Source organism: Delphinapterus leucas, chromosome 4, assembly GCF_059928025.1.
Source record: "Delphinapterus leucas isolate spDelLeu-1000000601 "Yukka" chromosome 4, BTC_Dleu_Yukka2, whole genome shotgun sequence".
Taxonomy (NCBI): domain Eukaryota; kingdom Metazoa; phylum Chordata; class Mammalia; order Artiodactyla; family Monodontidae; genus Delphinapterus; species Delphinapterus leucas.
Window position 1 is genome coordinate 108,437,214 of NC_143132.1, and position 17,727 is coordinate 108,454,940.

A 17,727-nucleotide genomic window follows, 5' to 3' on the forward strand; every position below is an offset into this window, starting at 1 on the left:
ACCAAATCCAGGAATATCAACAAAAATGGAAAATATTTTCACTTTCAAGAGATGCCATAAATCTGTATTCTTTCTATGTAATATTGCCTGATATTTAAAACATACTGTGGCCTCCCCCAAACATATATAGGAGCCCAGACTCATCCTTGTGAGCTGCCAGTTTGTGACCTTTGAGTCACAGATTTTCTCTTTAATACTTTGACCTGACCTTTGTAGCTTTGTACTCTAGTTATTGTCAGAACAAGCAATTTTTGTTTTCGCTGCTTTGCATTTTCTCTACCCATTTATTTAACAGAGCTTACCTATTCCTAACCTGTTCCTAATTCTCCCAATTTAGTAGTTTTTATCCCCATCTCTGTATAGAAGAAATAACCAACCATCACTCAACTTATTTCCTTATCAGTACACAAATGCAACATGATGGCAACAGGAGTAGCCACATGCTTCTCAAGAACCAAACTCTGATGTGGCATAAAAGAGGAGTTTTCTACCATCTGTCTCACAACGCAGATTCCAGGAACATATGTGCCTACACCAAGGACTGGCTGGAGAGAACTGTTTTGTAAATAACAGCACTTGAAAACAAGTGCTGTGTCTTCACTCCCACTCAATGCCCAGGAGCTCCTCACAGAAGTGTTTAACTGAGGATTCCTTTGTCTCCTCATCCTCTAGCAAGTGAACGTAAAAAAAAAAACCAAACAACTCAACTTCAAAGTAGGTATGGAGATGGCCAATTGAAATTTTGCACAGTAGCAAAAAGCACAGTCCTGGAACAACTTGGATAAGGGAATTCTAGTTGGTTAACTCACAATAAACTAGAGAAGAACTTGGTAGAAACTAGGGTAAATTGCATTAATATTCAAAATATCTGACACCCTTTCTGTAGGAAGATTACACCTTCCACTGCGCTGATATCATACGTGGCCATGTGACTTGTAGTACCCTTTCCTGGAGCCCACCTTTTTGAATGCAGGAGTAGTCACATGACTTGCTTTGGCAAAGATGTGTGAAGAGAGGTGCTGTGTGCCTCTTTTGAACAAAATCCTCTCTTTCCCTTTGACTAGCATGTCACAGGAAGAGCCTGCTCCTTCAACCTCAGTCACACAGTAAAAATGACATGGAGCAAAGCCTCAGCAATGGAAATGCAGCATGAGTGAAAAACAGGTCTTTGTCATAAGCCACTGGGATCTTGGGGCTGCTTGCTGACACAGCATAACTGAGCCTAAGGTGACAGATAAAATTTACTACAACAAATTCATGATACTTGCATTTTAGACATTTTTCTTCCAAACAATTCAGAATGCTTTATATTTTCTCACTAATTGTCTTAAAAACAGTCAGTGATTTTTTGTTTTGTTGTTTTGAAATTATCTTTTAATAAATACAATTACTATTATGTTACCTCTGTCTCCTAACACCAAGTAATCTTTTCCCCAGCCTACTAAACATACCACTTAATGTCCCTGAAAAGCACTTTGAGAATTTAGGAGTAAGTTAAATTAAAAGTTTTAATTTTAAAGAGTTCTCTCATGTACCAGCTTCTACTTTCCAGTGTGGCATGTAAGGTGCTTAGAAGTCATCACTTTGTGCTAACAAATAAAAAGCTGAACTAAACTTCCTTGGTGGTCCAGTGGTAAAGAATCCGCCTTCCAATGCAGGGGACACAGGTTCGATCCCTGGTCGGGGAACTAAGATCCCACATGCCACATGCCATGGGGCAACTAAGCCCACGCACCTCAACTAGAGAGTCTGCTGTGCCACAAACTACAGAGCCCACGTGCTCTGGTGCCCCTGCACCACAACTAGAGAGAGAGAAGCCTGCACGCTGCAACGAAAGATCCTGCGTGCCACAACTAAGACCCAATGTGGCCAAAAATAAATAAAATAAAAAATAAATTAATTGATTAAATATTTTTTTAAAAAAGACTGATCTTAATAAAATCAGTTAAACTTTAAAACAAAAAACGCTGAACAAATGGAAAACTGAACAATTTTTCTTAGAGCCATCAGAAAAGAGAGGTCACAGGGTAAACTGCTACCCCCCAAATTGTAGAGATAGGCAGATACAGAGAATCACAATTTACCAGAGCAGAAGCAGGAGAGCAGACACCTCCGCAGGAACCAGTGCCAAGGTGGGAAGAACCGGAACTGTAACTGATGCACAGCTGGAGGCTCCGTGTGGACAACTCTGAGAGTTAAAACCCCAGGGGGTGAGGGGGTTCCCCACGCTTTTGTGAGTTTCACCTCCTGGCGCTAAACCAGGTTCTCACAGCGCATATCAGAGGAAAACCCTCTTATGATTCCAGCAGGGGGAAGAGAGATGCAACCATTTGGAAATACAGCCGAACATTCTATTCTTTGCAACAAGGCCAGCCCTCCAGAGAAACAATTTTACCACAGCCTTATCTACTAGGTTTTTTTTTTTAATTTATTTTATTTTATTTTAACATCTTTATTGGAGTATAATTGCTTTACAATGGTATGTTAGTTTCTGCTCTATCACAAAGTGAATCAGCTATATGTATACATATATCCCCATATCCCCTCCCTCTTGCATCTCCCTCCCTCCCACCCTCCCTATCCCACCCCTCTAGGTGGTCACAAAGCACCCAGCTGATCTCCCACTCCCAGCTGCTTCCCACTAGCTATCTATTTTACGTTTGGTAGTGTATATATGTCCATGCCGCTCTCTCACTTTGTCCCAGCTTACCCTTCCCCCTCCCCATATCCTCAAGTCCATTCTCTACTGGGGTTTTATCAGAGGCTAACTAGCCTGGGGGAAGGGAAATAGCAACTCCAGCTCACAGATAGCCATCCCATCCCACCTAAGGGGGTGGGGAGTTGGTGGGCTGAGCGGCACTTGTGAATGTCACAGGCCTGGGCCACAGGCTCACTAACAGACGGAGACCTAGTCAATCACAAGACTAGGAGCACTTCCCTAGGTTCTTCACCAGCACACCGCCAAAGCCTCATCTGTTGGAGTTCCTTTCACTCAGTGCATCCTGTCTGGCTTTCAACAAAATTACAAGATGCACCAAAAGGCAAAAAACTCAGTTTGAAGAGACAGAGCGAGCATCAAAACCAGACTCAGATATGGCAGGGATGTTAGAATTGCCAGACCATGAATTTGAAACGTCTGTGATGAATATGCTAAGGACCTTAATGGGAAAAACAGACGACATGCAAGAACAGATGGGTAAAGTAAGCAGAGAGATGGAAATTCTAAGAGAACCCAAAAGAAATGCTAGAGATCAAAACCACTGTAACAGAATAAAGAATGCCTCCGATGGGCTTATTAGTAGTAGGCTGAGCACAGCTGAGGAAAGAATCTCCGTGCTTGAAGTATGGCAAGAGTTCTATTATTGGAGGCTTTAAATATAAATAATGTAAATTTTAAAAACAGAAAACTCTCCATTTGGAATCCTTGAGTTTCCAAATGTCATCTTTATAGGGCAGCTTCCCTTTGAGCAGCATTCAAAATTATGAGATGGAAGAATCTGAAAAAACAACTGCCAATTACAGCTCTGAACACTCCAACATCTGTTCCTGCCAGCAGAGAAGTGAGGTTTCCCCTTGCTGTTGCATTTGTCACCTTCTGAGCTGAAATAGAGGACCAGCGGCATAGTGAAAACAAAGCACTAGAACACTAGTAACTTATCTTACAATATTCTCCCTAGCATCTGTTTTGTGCTAAAGCTCTGAAGACAGTCTCGCCAACAAACAAAGGTTTGGTTTCTCTTAGACAGCTAGAGAAATACAGAGCACACACAAGGGAAATCCACGTGAATATCTATGGGTTTCTTTCTTTTATTTGTATCTCTGAAAATTCTTCTTTACACTCCACCTGGCTTCCTGGAAAGAAAGAGTACCCTGTGGGCATCCAGTTGCTACAGTAAGTATTTTAACACTCCATAGCCATTTTATAAGGATACTGAATCATGTCTACAGTTTGACACTGACATTTCTAACATTTATAATATTCTAAACTTGTGATTAAAGTGGAAACACTGAGAAAATGTAGGACTTTAGGATGATAGCCAGTGACATCACTCAACAGTAAGTAGCACCTGCTTTTTTTTTTTAAGGCTTATAAGCATATTATTTTTTCTAGCTTTTAACTTAATAGACCTTATCATTTGGGGATTTCTGAAAAGGAATTTGAGTTTGGGTATTAACAGTCCCACTGGCCTCATCACCAAGTTATTCTCACAGTACCTGGCAATGACAGCTACGTAACTCATCCACACATAGTCTGGCAACTGAGGAATCCATGTCCTTTACCACTACACTACAGTGCCTCTTCTAGAGAACAGAAAAAGAGGATGCACTTCTCCAATCCATTCTATGAAGTAAGTATAAACTCAAGATCAAATCAGACAAGTAGCACATGGGAAAGTATTATTACCCACTCATGAACATAAATGCAAAAATCTTAAACAAAGCATTAACATAACATACCCATAAAAATGATAATATAGTTGACCTTTGAACAATTTGGGGGTTGGGACGTTGCCCGCCTCCTCAGAAATAAAAATTCTGTGTATAAGTTTATAGTCAGCCCTATGTATCTACCATTATACCTCTGTGATTTCAACCAACCTTGGATTGTGTAGTACTCTAATATATTTACTGAAAAAAATCTGTTTATAAGTGGACCTGTGCAGTTCAAACCCATGTTGTTCAAGGGTCAACTGTACATCTTGACCAAGTTGGGTTAATACCAGAAATGCAAGGATAGTTAAACTGTATAAAATCTGTAAATGCATTTATCATGTTAATAGATTAAAAAAGAAAAACCATACATATAATCATTTCAATAGATGCATAAAAAACATTTTATAAGATTCAATATGTAATCATGATTTAACAACAACAAAACCCTCTTACCAAACTAGGACTCAAAGGAACCTTGCTGAGTTCCCTAGTGGCCCAGTGGTTAGGATTCCAGGCTTTCACTGTGGTGGCCCAAGTTCAATCCCTGGTCAGGGAACATCCCACAAGCCACACAGTGTGGCCAAAAAAAAACCAAATCTCTTAAAAAAAAAGGAACCTTGCTTACCTTGATAAAATACACATAAAGACTGAAGAACAAGAGCAAACATAATTCTCAATGATAAAAGTATTCCCTTTAAAGTTAAGAAAAAGATTAAGAAACCCTCTGTTATGAATTACATCCCCCCCAGAATTCATATGTTGAAGCCCTAACCCCCAATGTGACTGCATTTGGGGATAAGGCCTGTAAGGATGTAATAAAAGTTAAGTGATGCTATAAGGTTAGGGCCCTAATCTGACAGAACTGATGCTGTTCTTATAAACATCATCATGCACAGAGAAGAGACCATGTGAGGACACAGCAAGAAGATGGCCATCTGAAAGCCAGGAAAAGAGGCCTCATCAGAAAACAAACCTGCTGGCATCTCTACCTGAGAATTCCAGCCTCTAGAACTGTAAGAAAATAAATTTCTGTTGTTTAAGCCACCCAGTCTGTGGTATTTTGTTATGGCAGCCCCAGCAGACTAAGACACTCCTCAATAGTTGTTTCAATTCAACTCTGAATTAAAGGCCTCAGCCAGATGGATTAACAGGAGAACACTCTATGACTTCAGGATAGGGATGTAAGCAATACAGAAAAGTGCTACCCGTAAAACAAAACATTGATAACTTTGAAACTGAAAAGACAAGCCACAACCTGAGAGAAGATATTAGCAACACATATATCTAACAAAGAATCAATACCAAGAACATAAGAACTCCTACAAATCAATAAAAAAGGATACAATAGAAAAATGTGCAAAAGACATCAGCAGGTACTTCAAGGACAAGGAAGCAAGAATGGTGAATATAAATATAGAAAGATGTTCAATCTTCTCAAGGAAATGGAAAATAAATAAGACACCATTGTATACTCACTACATTGTCTGACAATAGCAAGTATTGGAAAGGAGTAGATCAGTGGATATATATATATATATATATATATATTCACACATACCCACACTCCTAAACCCTATATGGAACTATAAACTGGTACAGAAACTTTAGAAAATAATTTGACATTATCATGTAAAGGTAAGTATGTGTGACTCTTACAACTCAGCAATCCCACCCCTTGTTATATACCCATGAGAAACTCTTACACATATGAACCAGGAGACATGTACAACTATTTTTACACAAGCATTGTTCAAGATAGAAAAGCACTTGGAACACCCAAAGGACCACTGACAAGAGAATGGATGAGAAAATTATGGTGTATTCATACGATGGAAAGCTATACAGAGATAAAAATTAATGGATCACGGTTACATGCAACATGAATGAATCTTAGAAATATAAAGCTGACTGAAAAAAAGCCATGTTTTAAAAGACTACATGCAGTTTAAAAACAACTTTATAAAGCACAAAAATAAAATATGATTTAGTGATATATGTGATAAAACTATTTACTTAAAAAAATGAAATGTAGGATAACATCTACCTCTGGTAGGCAAGGGATAGAAAAGAGGAGGAGAACCGACGGGTTAAATGGCATTGGCAAAGCTCTAACTCTTAAATTAGGTTGTGAATTCATCAGTGTTCATTTCATTATTACGCCTTATAACTTACATCTGTGTTGTATACATTTGTATATAAATAAAATATTAAATAATTTAAAAAAATTTTAAATACTAACCTGATTTTTGGTTGGCAGTAGCCTGGACCCAGGAAAATTCAGGCTGAAGTTGAGTTCTGAAATATCCTCATGAAACAGGACAGCTCCTTAGTCTTTTACTACATGTTTAAGACTCAACATGTCTTGAGAGCCTTAACTCTAAAACACGTCCTATATAAGACATGTCATGTGCCATCTGTAATTTTGATTGCTGAATGTGTTGCAATCTACTGATAAGGCAAGAAATTCTGATTTTTTCTTTAAAAATTCTACTTCAGTTGATATTTTCATGGCTATAAGGTGACTTTTGTAGACTTTTTCCGTTTTGTGTGTTCAGAAGATTTCAATATATCTACCTTACATAGCACTGTAGCCCATCATTTGTGTGTTACTGATTTGAAAACATATTGTTTGATAGAGGCTCACTCTGGTTTTTGCTTTCTCCGCTAGAAGAATAGTTCTTAAAATGTGGTTTGCAGATCCCTGGGAGGACCAAGATCCTTTCAAGAATTTCATGAGGTCAAAACTACTTTCACAATAACACTAACATTTTTTGCATTTTTAAAGGGTGTTGACATTTGCACTGATGGTGCAAAAGCAATAGTGGGTAAAACGTTGGCTTTTTAGCATGAATCAGGACAGTGGCACCAACTATGCTAGTAGCTATTGCATTCTTCACCTCCACGCACTTGCAGGGGCTGGGGCATAGGGGAAGGAGCCAGGTCACTTGTGAATGTCCTTGATGAAGCAGTAAAAACAATTACATTTTATCTTACTTGAGCAGATGTCTCTTACATATTTTGTGGCATGAAATGGAGAATACACATAGAGTCCTTCTGCCTCACACCCACGTCTGATAGTTGTCTCAGAGAAAGCACTTGTGCAGCTGTTTCATTTGCAAGCTGAACTGCTTTTTGCATGGAACACCATTTTTACTTGAAAGGATAGCTCACAGATAAACTAGGTTATTCATATTTGGGTTTGGTAGACATTTTCTCAAAAATGAACAAAGCGAGCCTGTCACTTCAAAGAAAACACCTTGCAGTGTTTGTCGCTAATAATAAAATTCAAGTTTTAAAGATGACATTAAAATCTTTGGAAACTTATGATGGCCACCACGAACTTGACAGCTTCCCAACCCTCAAAGGCTTTTCTGATGAGATCAGTGGTGATATTAACAAATATGATTTTTTTTATTGTATACGGCAACGTGCCACATTCAGAAGAACTGTATAACAGCAAGCCAATATTCTCCAAATGACCAATGCATGATGTTATAAAATTATACATGGGTCAAAGGTCAATTCAAATTGCAAAATAGATGAATTTTAAAATAACAGATTAGGAAACCTAATAATCTTGTGAATGCTATCAAATTAACTCTTAACAAATCAAACTATTTTAACAAGTTTAACAAAAAGTTATTTCTCTCCCTCTGTAACTGCAGGAGGCAGGGACCTTCTCTGCTTTCCTTGTTCAGCCTTCTTTGGTTAATAATGAAGACTTGGTTTTTTTAGGATCTTAGCGCTTATAAACCAAAACCGGGCCTATACAAAACTGTAATGACACAGAACAGATCAATGGGTGCTTAGTCCTGGGGGTGGGGGACAGGGACGGGGATCACTTGTAAAGGGCCAGGATGAACCTTCTTAGGGTGAAGGATCTATTCTAATCTAGATTGTGGTGGTGTTACATGACTGTGCAATTACCAAAATTCAACAGAATAATATCTTAAACAATAAGAGGGGGAACTGGCCTATAGGGCTCAATTCTCCTGTCAGAAATGGAGTAAAAGGTGAGTAGATTTTACTTAATAAAAATGAAATAAAGAGCATAGAGCTTTTCTTTCTATGAAAAATCTTTTATTCTAGGCCAGGTGGTCTATCCCAGAGGTAGAATGCATAGCGGTTACAAATTCAGACGCTAGAGTTAGTCCTGAGCTTCAAACCTAGTGTTGCTACATACTATCCATATGACTGTGGGTAGGTCACTTATTCCAAGCCTCGCTTTCTTCATCTGTAAAATGGGGATCAAAATAATACGTATCTCACTCTTTTAAGAAGTAAGGTAACATGTATAAAGTGCCCAGCCCATAGGAAATGCTCCATAACATCTTTAATTACTTTACTGAACCATTTAGACACCTGATTGCTGTTCCCTTAGATGCTGTTATGGGTTGAACTCTGTCCACCTCACCCCTGCCCACCCCCCCAAAGATGTTAAAGTCCTAACTCTCAGAATGTGACCCGATTTTGGAAAGAGGGTATTTACAAAGGCAATCCAATTAAAATGAGGTCATTTTAGGGGTAAGCCCTAATCCAATATGGTTGGTATCTTTACAACAAGAGGAAATCTGGACACAGATACAGACACAAACACAGGGAGAGTGCCATGTGAACATGAAGGCAGAGATCAGGATGATGTATCCACAAGCTAAGGAATGCCAAAGATTGCTAACATAACACCAGAAGCTAGGGAAAAGGCATGAAACAGATTCTCTATAACAGTCCTCAGAAGGAATCCCCCCTACCAGCACCTTGATCTTGGAATTCCAGCCTCCAGAACTGAGAGACAATAACCTTCTGTCATTTAAGCCACTCAAATTATGGTACTTTGTTACAGCAGCCCTAGCAAACTAATAAAGATGCTAACTGTATAAAGACCAATCTTTATTAACTCCAGGTCACCAAATAACTCAAAGAGACTATAAAATATGAACATAAATGAGTCACTTCAGGCAGAAAGAGGAGAGGGACAGATTGGAGAGAGAAGGGAAAGGGGAAGGAATACAGAAACAATGATTGGGACTTTCAAGGTGAAAGAGGAAAAGCTGAGAAGGGAGCGGTTTGCATTAACAAGAGAAAATAAAAACCACACAGAATCCTGCCCACTTCCTCTTTCAGGCTTCCGAGGGCTCCTCACCATGGATCACAATCAATCTCTGTATAAAAACTCACCCCCGGGCTTCCCTAGTGGCGCAGTGGTTGAGAGTTCGCCTGCCGATGCAGGGGACATGGGTTCGTGCCGGGAAGATCCCACATGCCGCGGAGGGGCTAGGCCTGTGAGCTATGGCCGCTGAGCCTGCGCGTCCGGAGCCTGTGCTCCGCAAAGGGAGAGGCCACAACAGTGAGAGGCCTGTGTACCGCAAAAAAAAAAAAAAAAAAAAAACAACTCACCCCCCTATTGGCATCCATTTACTGGGTGAATCGTATTTAAAGATTAAGTTGTTACTTCTCTTTCCTCTCAGAATTTCTTTATGGGAGGAAGGTCTCAGCTCAGTTCCTTTATCAAACCACCTTCTAACCACTGTCACAAGGCTTTGCCCAAAACATTGAGTCCAATGCTTCCAACAAGCGTGTACTTTCCCTACAGACTCAGAAGCCCAGCCAGCCTTTACCCCTGCACAATAATTTCAAATCTTCACAACTTTACTGGCTGCATAGATAATGGACTGCCACCTAAGGTTTTCTTACAAGAAATATTTCCTATTTATTTTTGTTATAAATTGCCCTGTACCTTGAATTCAAATGAGTAGGTCTGGCTGAGGAAACTAGAATATTCACTTTCACAATTTTCTTAAAAACATGTCCTAGGAGAAAGAGCCCTTTAAGATAATCTGGGTTAATTCAACTACCAAATATTTAAATTCTAGTCAAGAACTAGAAATGATATAACAAGGACTTAAGTATTAAACTCTTGACTTTTAGTACAGTGCTTTTCCCTGTGTATCATTCACTCCCTGTAACTTTATAATAATAAAATAACTGGGTTCCACAATTAGATAAGGGCTAATCTGGACGCTGAACTTGCCCTTTCGAACAGCGTTTAGACTCCCTCCTAACAGCTAGAACAGCTAGCTCTAAGTATACCTTTGCCTGTTGTATGGAAAGTAGGAAGCAAATGTTTGACAAATGTTCATGTGGACGTTGGCAGCTATCTGCCCCTTTCTGTTGTAAGAGTTCTGAAGGCCAAGTCACTGCCTCAGGGTGCCAAGGCAATTACAGGATGCACAGACCAGTGACAGGGCTTGAAAACGCCTGACATGCGCTGTCCTCTGTCCTCAGGGTTGTGCAGAGAAATAGGTCATGGAAGGACCAGACGAAGAAAGATACATACTCCAGCAGAACACTTACTCTCTAGCTATTCTGGGGACTAGGCTTCCAGCGGCTGAGATTCTGAGTGTTCACTCTAAGGTGAAAATATGACATGACAATTAGCAGCAGATCAATGCCTACAGTACCTAAAATGGTATTTATGCTTTTCATGTGCTACACCCTGTTCCAAACACTTTACCCATCTTAACTAATTTTCTCATCAAAACTCCCCCTGAGGCAGATATCATTACTATCCCTATTAAACTGATGGAGAAATTGAGGCACAGAAGGATTAAGTAACTCACCTGACATACCAAAGCTAACAGTAGCGAAACCAGGATTCAAACAGAGGCAGCCTGGTTCTGGGGTCTATATTCTGCATTGCATTTCTACTACCCTTACACCTCTACTACCCCCAGTGGTGTGCTGGTAAATGGTTAACAACCAGTTCTTGGGGGTGGGGATAGGGGGCTGATTTATAGTATTTGCCCAGTCCCATGGTGTAAATAGTCCCACTATGGCCAGTTTCAAGCTGCCAACATGGTATCACTGAATATAAAGTGGGTGAGAGCCAGCTTAGACACACCACTAAGTTCAGCCAAGGAGTGAGTGAATGAATGAAGACAGGAAGTCAGGTGCTACCTCTCCTAGCAGCAATGCCTGAGGAATCTGCAGCTGTCACAGGGAGGACCCCACTGAGGAGTGATTCTGATGCCTGATTCACATAGTAGACTCTCTCATCACCACCCTGAGAAATGGCAGTCTTGGGATGTAACTAAAATATGACAAAATCCATAGCTTTTGGCTGACCCCTGCTAGGCCTGAATGCTGGATCCCACCCCAGCCTCTTCCTTTCCCTAATGGGGGAATCTCACCATTCCTTACTTCGGCCCTCTCTAACCGTGGCCACCTCTGACTCTGAGCATTGGAGTCAGGGATGATGCTTCTGGCTGTCAACTCTGCCACCTGGCTGACAGGATGGCCTCCCCAGGGCCAGGCGGGCCCCATTTTCCCCAGCTGCAGCCTTCGTCTTGCTGCTTCTCTCAATCAATATCGCTGCTATTGTGCCACCATGCTGGGTGCCAGTGGCACTGGTAGGTACCTAGCACTGCTTCTGGCCACAGCATCTCCCAGCCCTACCCGTTTCAAATGGCCCTTCTCCTTCCCAGACAAAGTTGGTCCCCCAAACACCAGGAGGTACATGTCTATCTCAAATCCAAACCTGGGCAGAGCAGTTCCACTTCTGCCTCAAGCTTGATTAGCCTAAACTGAACCAGTGTAGCCCCCCATTGTATAATGGACGTTTACTGACTGCCTAGGCACCATGCTGCTCTTTAGGGATGTAACAGTGAACACAGCAGTCCCTGCTTCTGCAGGCTTAGTCTGGTTAGGAATCAGAGGGACAGATTTCAGGTAGGTTTTGCTTTGCTATTAGAATGCATCAAGGAAACTGATCCTGAAAGACTGACCTCTAGTCAGCTTGCTGGAAAGCACTCAGGAATGAGCACTTGACTTGCCTACGCCAACAAGGTCCTACATTAACCAGGCCTCGGCTACTTCTCTGACCTTCCTCCTGGAGCTCTCCCCTCCCTCCTCATCTGGAACCGTTCCTCCCAAGATATGTGTGGCTCCCTGCCCTCACTTCACTCAGGTCCTGGCTCACCCATCACCCAATCAGACAGGCGTTGTCTGCCCACCCTATAAAAAACTAGCATACCCTCAGCAACTTTCTAGCCCCTCGCCCTGCTTTGTTTTTCTTCATAGAAAGACTGTCACTATTAAGTTTCTCATTTGTTTATTGCCAGTCTCTCACTACTGAAATGTAGGACCTTTGTTTTCTTCACTGCTGATTAAGGTAGGCAGAATAAGGCTTCCCCCAGAAAGGGTGGATTAATGTAATCCAGTGTAATTATTCTGGATTAATGTAATCCAGTGTAATCACTGATTTCCTTGTAAGTGAAAGAGGGAGGCAGGAAAATCGGAGAGGAGTTGTGATGACAGAAGCAGAGGTCAGAGTCCTGTGATGTAAGAAAGATTCAACTGGCTATTGCTGGTGTAGAAAGTAGAGGAAGGGGCTACAAGCCAAGGAATGCAGGCCTCTAGAAGCTAGAATAGGCAAGAGAATGGGTTCTCCCCCAGGGCCTCAACAAGAACACAGCCCTGCAGTAACTTCGTTTTTGCTCAGTGAAACCCATTTTGGGTTTCTGACCTCCAGAACTATAAAAAACAAAAATTAATCTATGCTGTTTAAAGTCACTAAATTTGTAGTAAATTGTTATAGCAACAATGGAAAATGAATACACCAATATCCTCAGCACCTGGAGCCAAACCATGAATTAAGAGTTTGAAGGCAACTGGGAGAAGGTCTTTTGAGGCAGAGGGAGAAGCATATGTAAAGCCATGGAAGTGAGAGAATGTCATGTTTTCAAAGGAAGTAAAGGGTATATATAACATTGTATAGTTTATAACGTACTTTCACATGCAATTTCTCAATTTTTCTTCCAGAGATTACCTTCTCCATTGAATAAATAAAAGCAAGTTAGTTATGGTAAGTTTGAATTCCTTGCCCAAAAACCCAGAGGAAGTTAAATGCAGGAACACATCTATAATCCAAAAGCTAGGTTTGATGGAATATCTGCACGGAAAGCCGTGGGCCCTCTCGGTTAAGTTTCTTAGGAAAAGCTTATTATATGATTTTGGACTTGTGGTAGATGTTTGGGGGAAGATTCGATAAGCATGGTTTTGTTCTGGATTGAGTGTTCCCAGGTAGCAGGGGCAATTGTATACTGGGACATCTTGATAATTTGTATCTAGCAGGCAGAAGGAACGGTGGGGAGAATGCTATAATTGGTAGATAAGCAACGGTCACTGGTGTGAGCCACGTGAGAGGATGTTAGGTATTCTTGCATTTTGCACCATGTTCTTTTTTGTCTGTGCTCAGACATGATTACAGAGTGGTCTGGTTTTGTCTCCCTCCATCTCAGACACAGAATGACCTTGGGAGGTACTGGTTTTATGAAACAGTTAACATTCAACAGAACACCACAGCCTATCCATGAGTGCCAGGCCAGCTCCAGCTCACGGCTGTCAGGGGCTGCTTTATTCTTTCTCGCGCAGCAGGGCCCAGATCCCTATCTTGTGGTGGCCGGCCCTGCACTCCTCCTGCTTCATGCTCACTTACCAGGCCTCTTGGGTCTGTAGAGATGCAGCAGTTACCAGACTTTACTCAGCAGTTCTCCTTATCTCCCTTCTCTTCTGTTCCAGTTCCTTCTCCCGCTTATTTTCATTTTCTGATTATATTGTATATGCTTTGCATAAATTAATGAAAAATTATAATCACAAAGGAAAACAAATTTGTACAATACAATCACTTACGAACCCACATCCCTAACACACCACATGGTTCAGTTTTGTATTCCCTTCCAGATCTGGTCTACAAGCATCCACATTTTTATCCAGGCATGAGGACAGGGTAAATATAATTTTGTATTTTGTTTTTTTCATTCAGTGCTATATAAGAACCTTTTTTTCCCAATTACAAAATTTTATAGCATAATTAAGAACAGCTTTGAATAACAAAGTAGGTGCTTTCAGTGCTTCCACTCATTTTGTCTGGCTGTCAGTGGAATTCCACACCCAGGATGAAAAAAATGAGGTGGAAAGTACATAAGTAGGTCTAGGAGGTGGGGCTAAGCAGAGCTGCTGAATGACTGAATGATCTCCGAACGCCCACTCTTTGGAGATCCCAGGATTCCATAATTGTGTTCTTGAGCTCTACCCTATGAACCCTGGAGCTCCTCTTTGGAGACATGAGGATTCCCTAGAGGCAAGGATAATCTGGGGATCTTTTCTCCTGGCTCAGAGAACAGCAAAAGGAAAGCTTAAAGGTAAATTTAAAAGATGATTGCTCCCTTAACACCAAGCCAGAAGAGGCTGGATACACTCCCTAGAGGAGCTTGGACTAGGTCCACTGCTAGGGAACTCATTAGGAGTTTCCCAGGCCATGTGAAGGTAGAAGTGGGATACAGAGTTGTCGGGTCTACTGGAAGCCAGTAGGCAGAGAAACGCTGCACCCTGGAAATTGAAGACAGACCTGCTTTAGAAACCAACTTCTCGAGGAGAAAGTCCTCCCACAAGGGACAATGAGGTGTTTGGGGGCTGATACCATGTCTCATAATCATCTTCCACAACTGTACTTAGTAGAGTCCTCTTAAATGATTGCTGAATAAATGAAACTGGCTGAGGAAAGCAGCTACTAAGGGCAGCACCAAAAAAGCTTTGCTGATGAATGAGCTGTTGCTCCCCAGCACCACCTGCTGAAATCCTTGGGAACTCTGATAGGATTCCGTGCTTGGAAACTCTGACCGAAGTCTTAGAACCCCTGCCTGAAAGCCAGGGAAACCCTGCCAGGAAGTCTTGGAGCCCCTGACAGACAGCTCTTAGACTGCTCAGAAGCTAGGGAATCATGGACAAGAGGAACACTACCAGCTTTGGGGCTGAAGCAGAGCAGCTCTTGATTGCTGAACTTCCTTGTCATATTTCCCATTGGGAAAACAAAGGGGTAGAGATTATTGATTTCTTTTTAATCAACAGATAATGGTGGGGAGGAGGAAGGCAGCAGAGCCAACGAAGAAACATTATGGGGTTTGGGCTGATAAATGTAGTGGGAACTAGATGCAGCGTGGCTGACCCAGATCCTCAGAGTGCGATAAAGCCTGTTTCAGGAGGAAGGAGATTCATGGAAAATATTTAATTCACTGCAAAATATTCTAAATTCACTTCATAAACTAGGTGTATATGTATGTAATGGTCAGTTCCTTAACTGGCAGGTTTAGCTCCAGCTGCTGTAAAAGATGTTTACCTTGGACATCTGAGATTTCTGGGTGCCACTTCTCTATGCAGGAAAGAAAATTTCTGAGGGCTGAGCTGTTTATTGAGACATAAAGAAAAATAACTGCACATGGTGTAGTTAAGGAGCTCCTCTCTCCTAGGAGGGAAAGTATTGCCAGCCTTAGGACAGGGCACAGATTGATATTCCAGAATCTTAAGGTTTCTCCTTAAGAAGGCAGAGCCTCTCAAGTGTCTGAGGGAGCTTTGTGGAACGGAAGGGCCATAGGATAATTGCATATTCAGTGGTAGTGGGCTAGGTCGGTTAGGGAGATGGAATGTCTGTTTTTTATTTGCTCATGATAATGAGAAGGTAAAGGTAGAGGGGGAAGAGGGGATGAAAAAAGGCACATGGCCATTAAAACCATAAGAAACAGTTGAAGCATGAAGTGATCCAAGACTAACTTTTGGAGAGCTAGCCACTTCTTTCTAAGACTGGGGTCAAAACAAAGGTCAAAGCCTGTTGTGTTTTGTTGAGAGAGGCATTTGCTTCACCCTAATGGGAGAAATTCTCTGATGTCACTTCTAAATCCACATAGACAAAGGGAGGGAAAGAGATGAGGGTGTCAGAAAGCAATGAGATAAGAGGGTGCAAGGAAAGGGAGAAATTACCAGACAATGGATGTATCACAAGGGTCCTAGTTTTACCCCTCGAGTATCACTTCTGCAGCTGTTGGGAGGATGTCCAGAAGTTTGGAATCCTAGGTAGATCTGGGAGCATTGGACTGACAAGTGCCAACACTAGTGCATTGGTTTCTGACCATGGAATGGGTAGGGATATAAGGACAGAGGCTGTGGTTGTTGTATAGGGAGTCTTCTCCTGCATGTAGAGAACTAGCATCTTAACTGGGCAAAGAATTGGCTCCTGGAGTTGCCTCTTTATAACAGTATGCTTGAATCTAGAGAGCCAGGTGGGGCCCACATTAGTGAGGACTGGACCCTACAAAATGTTGGCTCTCCTGTTAATGCTAATTGCAGGAATGTAAGATAGACTATAGAGGGAGGTGGAGTGAAACTGTGATAGGACAAAACTTGGGTGACCAACCTTAGTTAATAGGGAAAAGCCAGGTAGTGGTCACATTGGTGAGGAACTGGTGCTGGAAAATGTTAGCTCCTTTGTTGATGGTAATTGGAAGTGCTTGACAGTGACTACAGAGGAGCCTATAGTGAAATATTTGGTAAGACAAAACTTAGCCCATTTTTATTCATAGGGACAATTATGATTGTGTTCATACTGAATGAGGAGCAGAGTACTAGAAAATGGTAGTTCCTTTTCTAATGGTAATTGCAAGAGCTTTAGGGCAACTAAAGACATTAGAGTCAAGTAGTAGGGCAAAACCTGGATGGCCATTTATACATAGGGACCAACTAGTAAGTGTCCATATTAGGTGAGGATCTGGGCTCCCCAAAATGTTAGTTCCTTTGTTGGTGGTAATTGGAAGAATTTTAAGGTGGTTGTACAGGAGCTTAGAGAGAAATTGAATTAGGATAAAACTAGATGGCTAAGTTGGATTCAAAAGGACAAAGGTGGAAAAGAACTAATTTCTCAAATCTATTGGGGCAGTGAGCCCTGCTCCTGTGGGTGGTCAAATGAGGCAGTCTCTTATAGTTAAAAAAGAATGTTTTAAGACAATAGAGTAAGACACACAGAAAGAGGAGCTTCAAACAAATAGTTGAAGTTGACATTGAGAATAAGAAAGAGGCTTCCCTGGTGGCGCAGTGGTTGCGAGTCCGCCTGCCGATGCGGGGGACACGGGTTCGAGCCCCGGTCCGGGAAGATCCCACATGCCGCGGAGCGGCTGGGCCCATGGGCCATGGCCGCTGAGCCTGCGCGTCCAGAGCCTGTGCTCCACAACGGGAGAGGCCACAACAGTGAGAGGCCCGCGTACCGAAAAAAAAAAAAAAAAAAAAAAAAAGAAGAAGAAAGAAAGGAAGAAGGAAATGTAGATACAGGGAGAGAGAAGAAAAAAACTGCATACTAGGAGAAAATTAGTGGTATTGAAAAACTGCTGCTGTTCAAATGCCTTTAGACACAGACAAGGTTCAAGAGGATCACTCAACACTGCAAGGTGCAGGGGAAAAGAAGATGCCATA

At 41.6% G+C, this 17,727-nt stretch overlaps 1 protein-coding gene across 1 annotated transcript in view; it reads right to left on the bottom strand.

Moving 5' to 3' along the window:
- LOC111171791 (vomeronasal type-2 receptor 1-like) overlaps window positions 1–17,727 on the bottom strand; it is a 96,246-nt gene that overhangs the window by 56,526 nt on the left and 21,993 nt on the right. The window contains 1 exon segment of the mRNA XM_022567634.2: window positions 1–17,727. This exon segment is cut by the window's left edge and continues 21,565 nt beyond it; it is cut by the window's right edge and continues 21,993 nt beyond it. The gene's annotated coding sequence lies outside the window, so the exon portion shown is untranslated.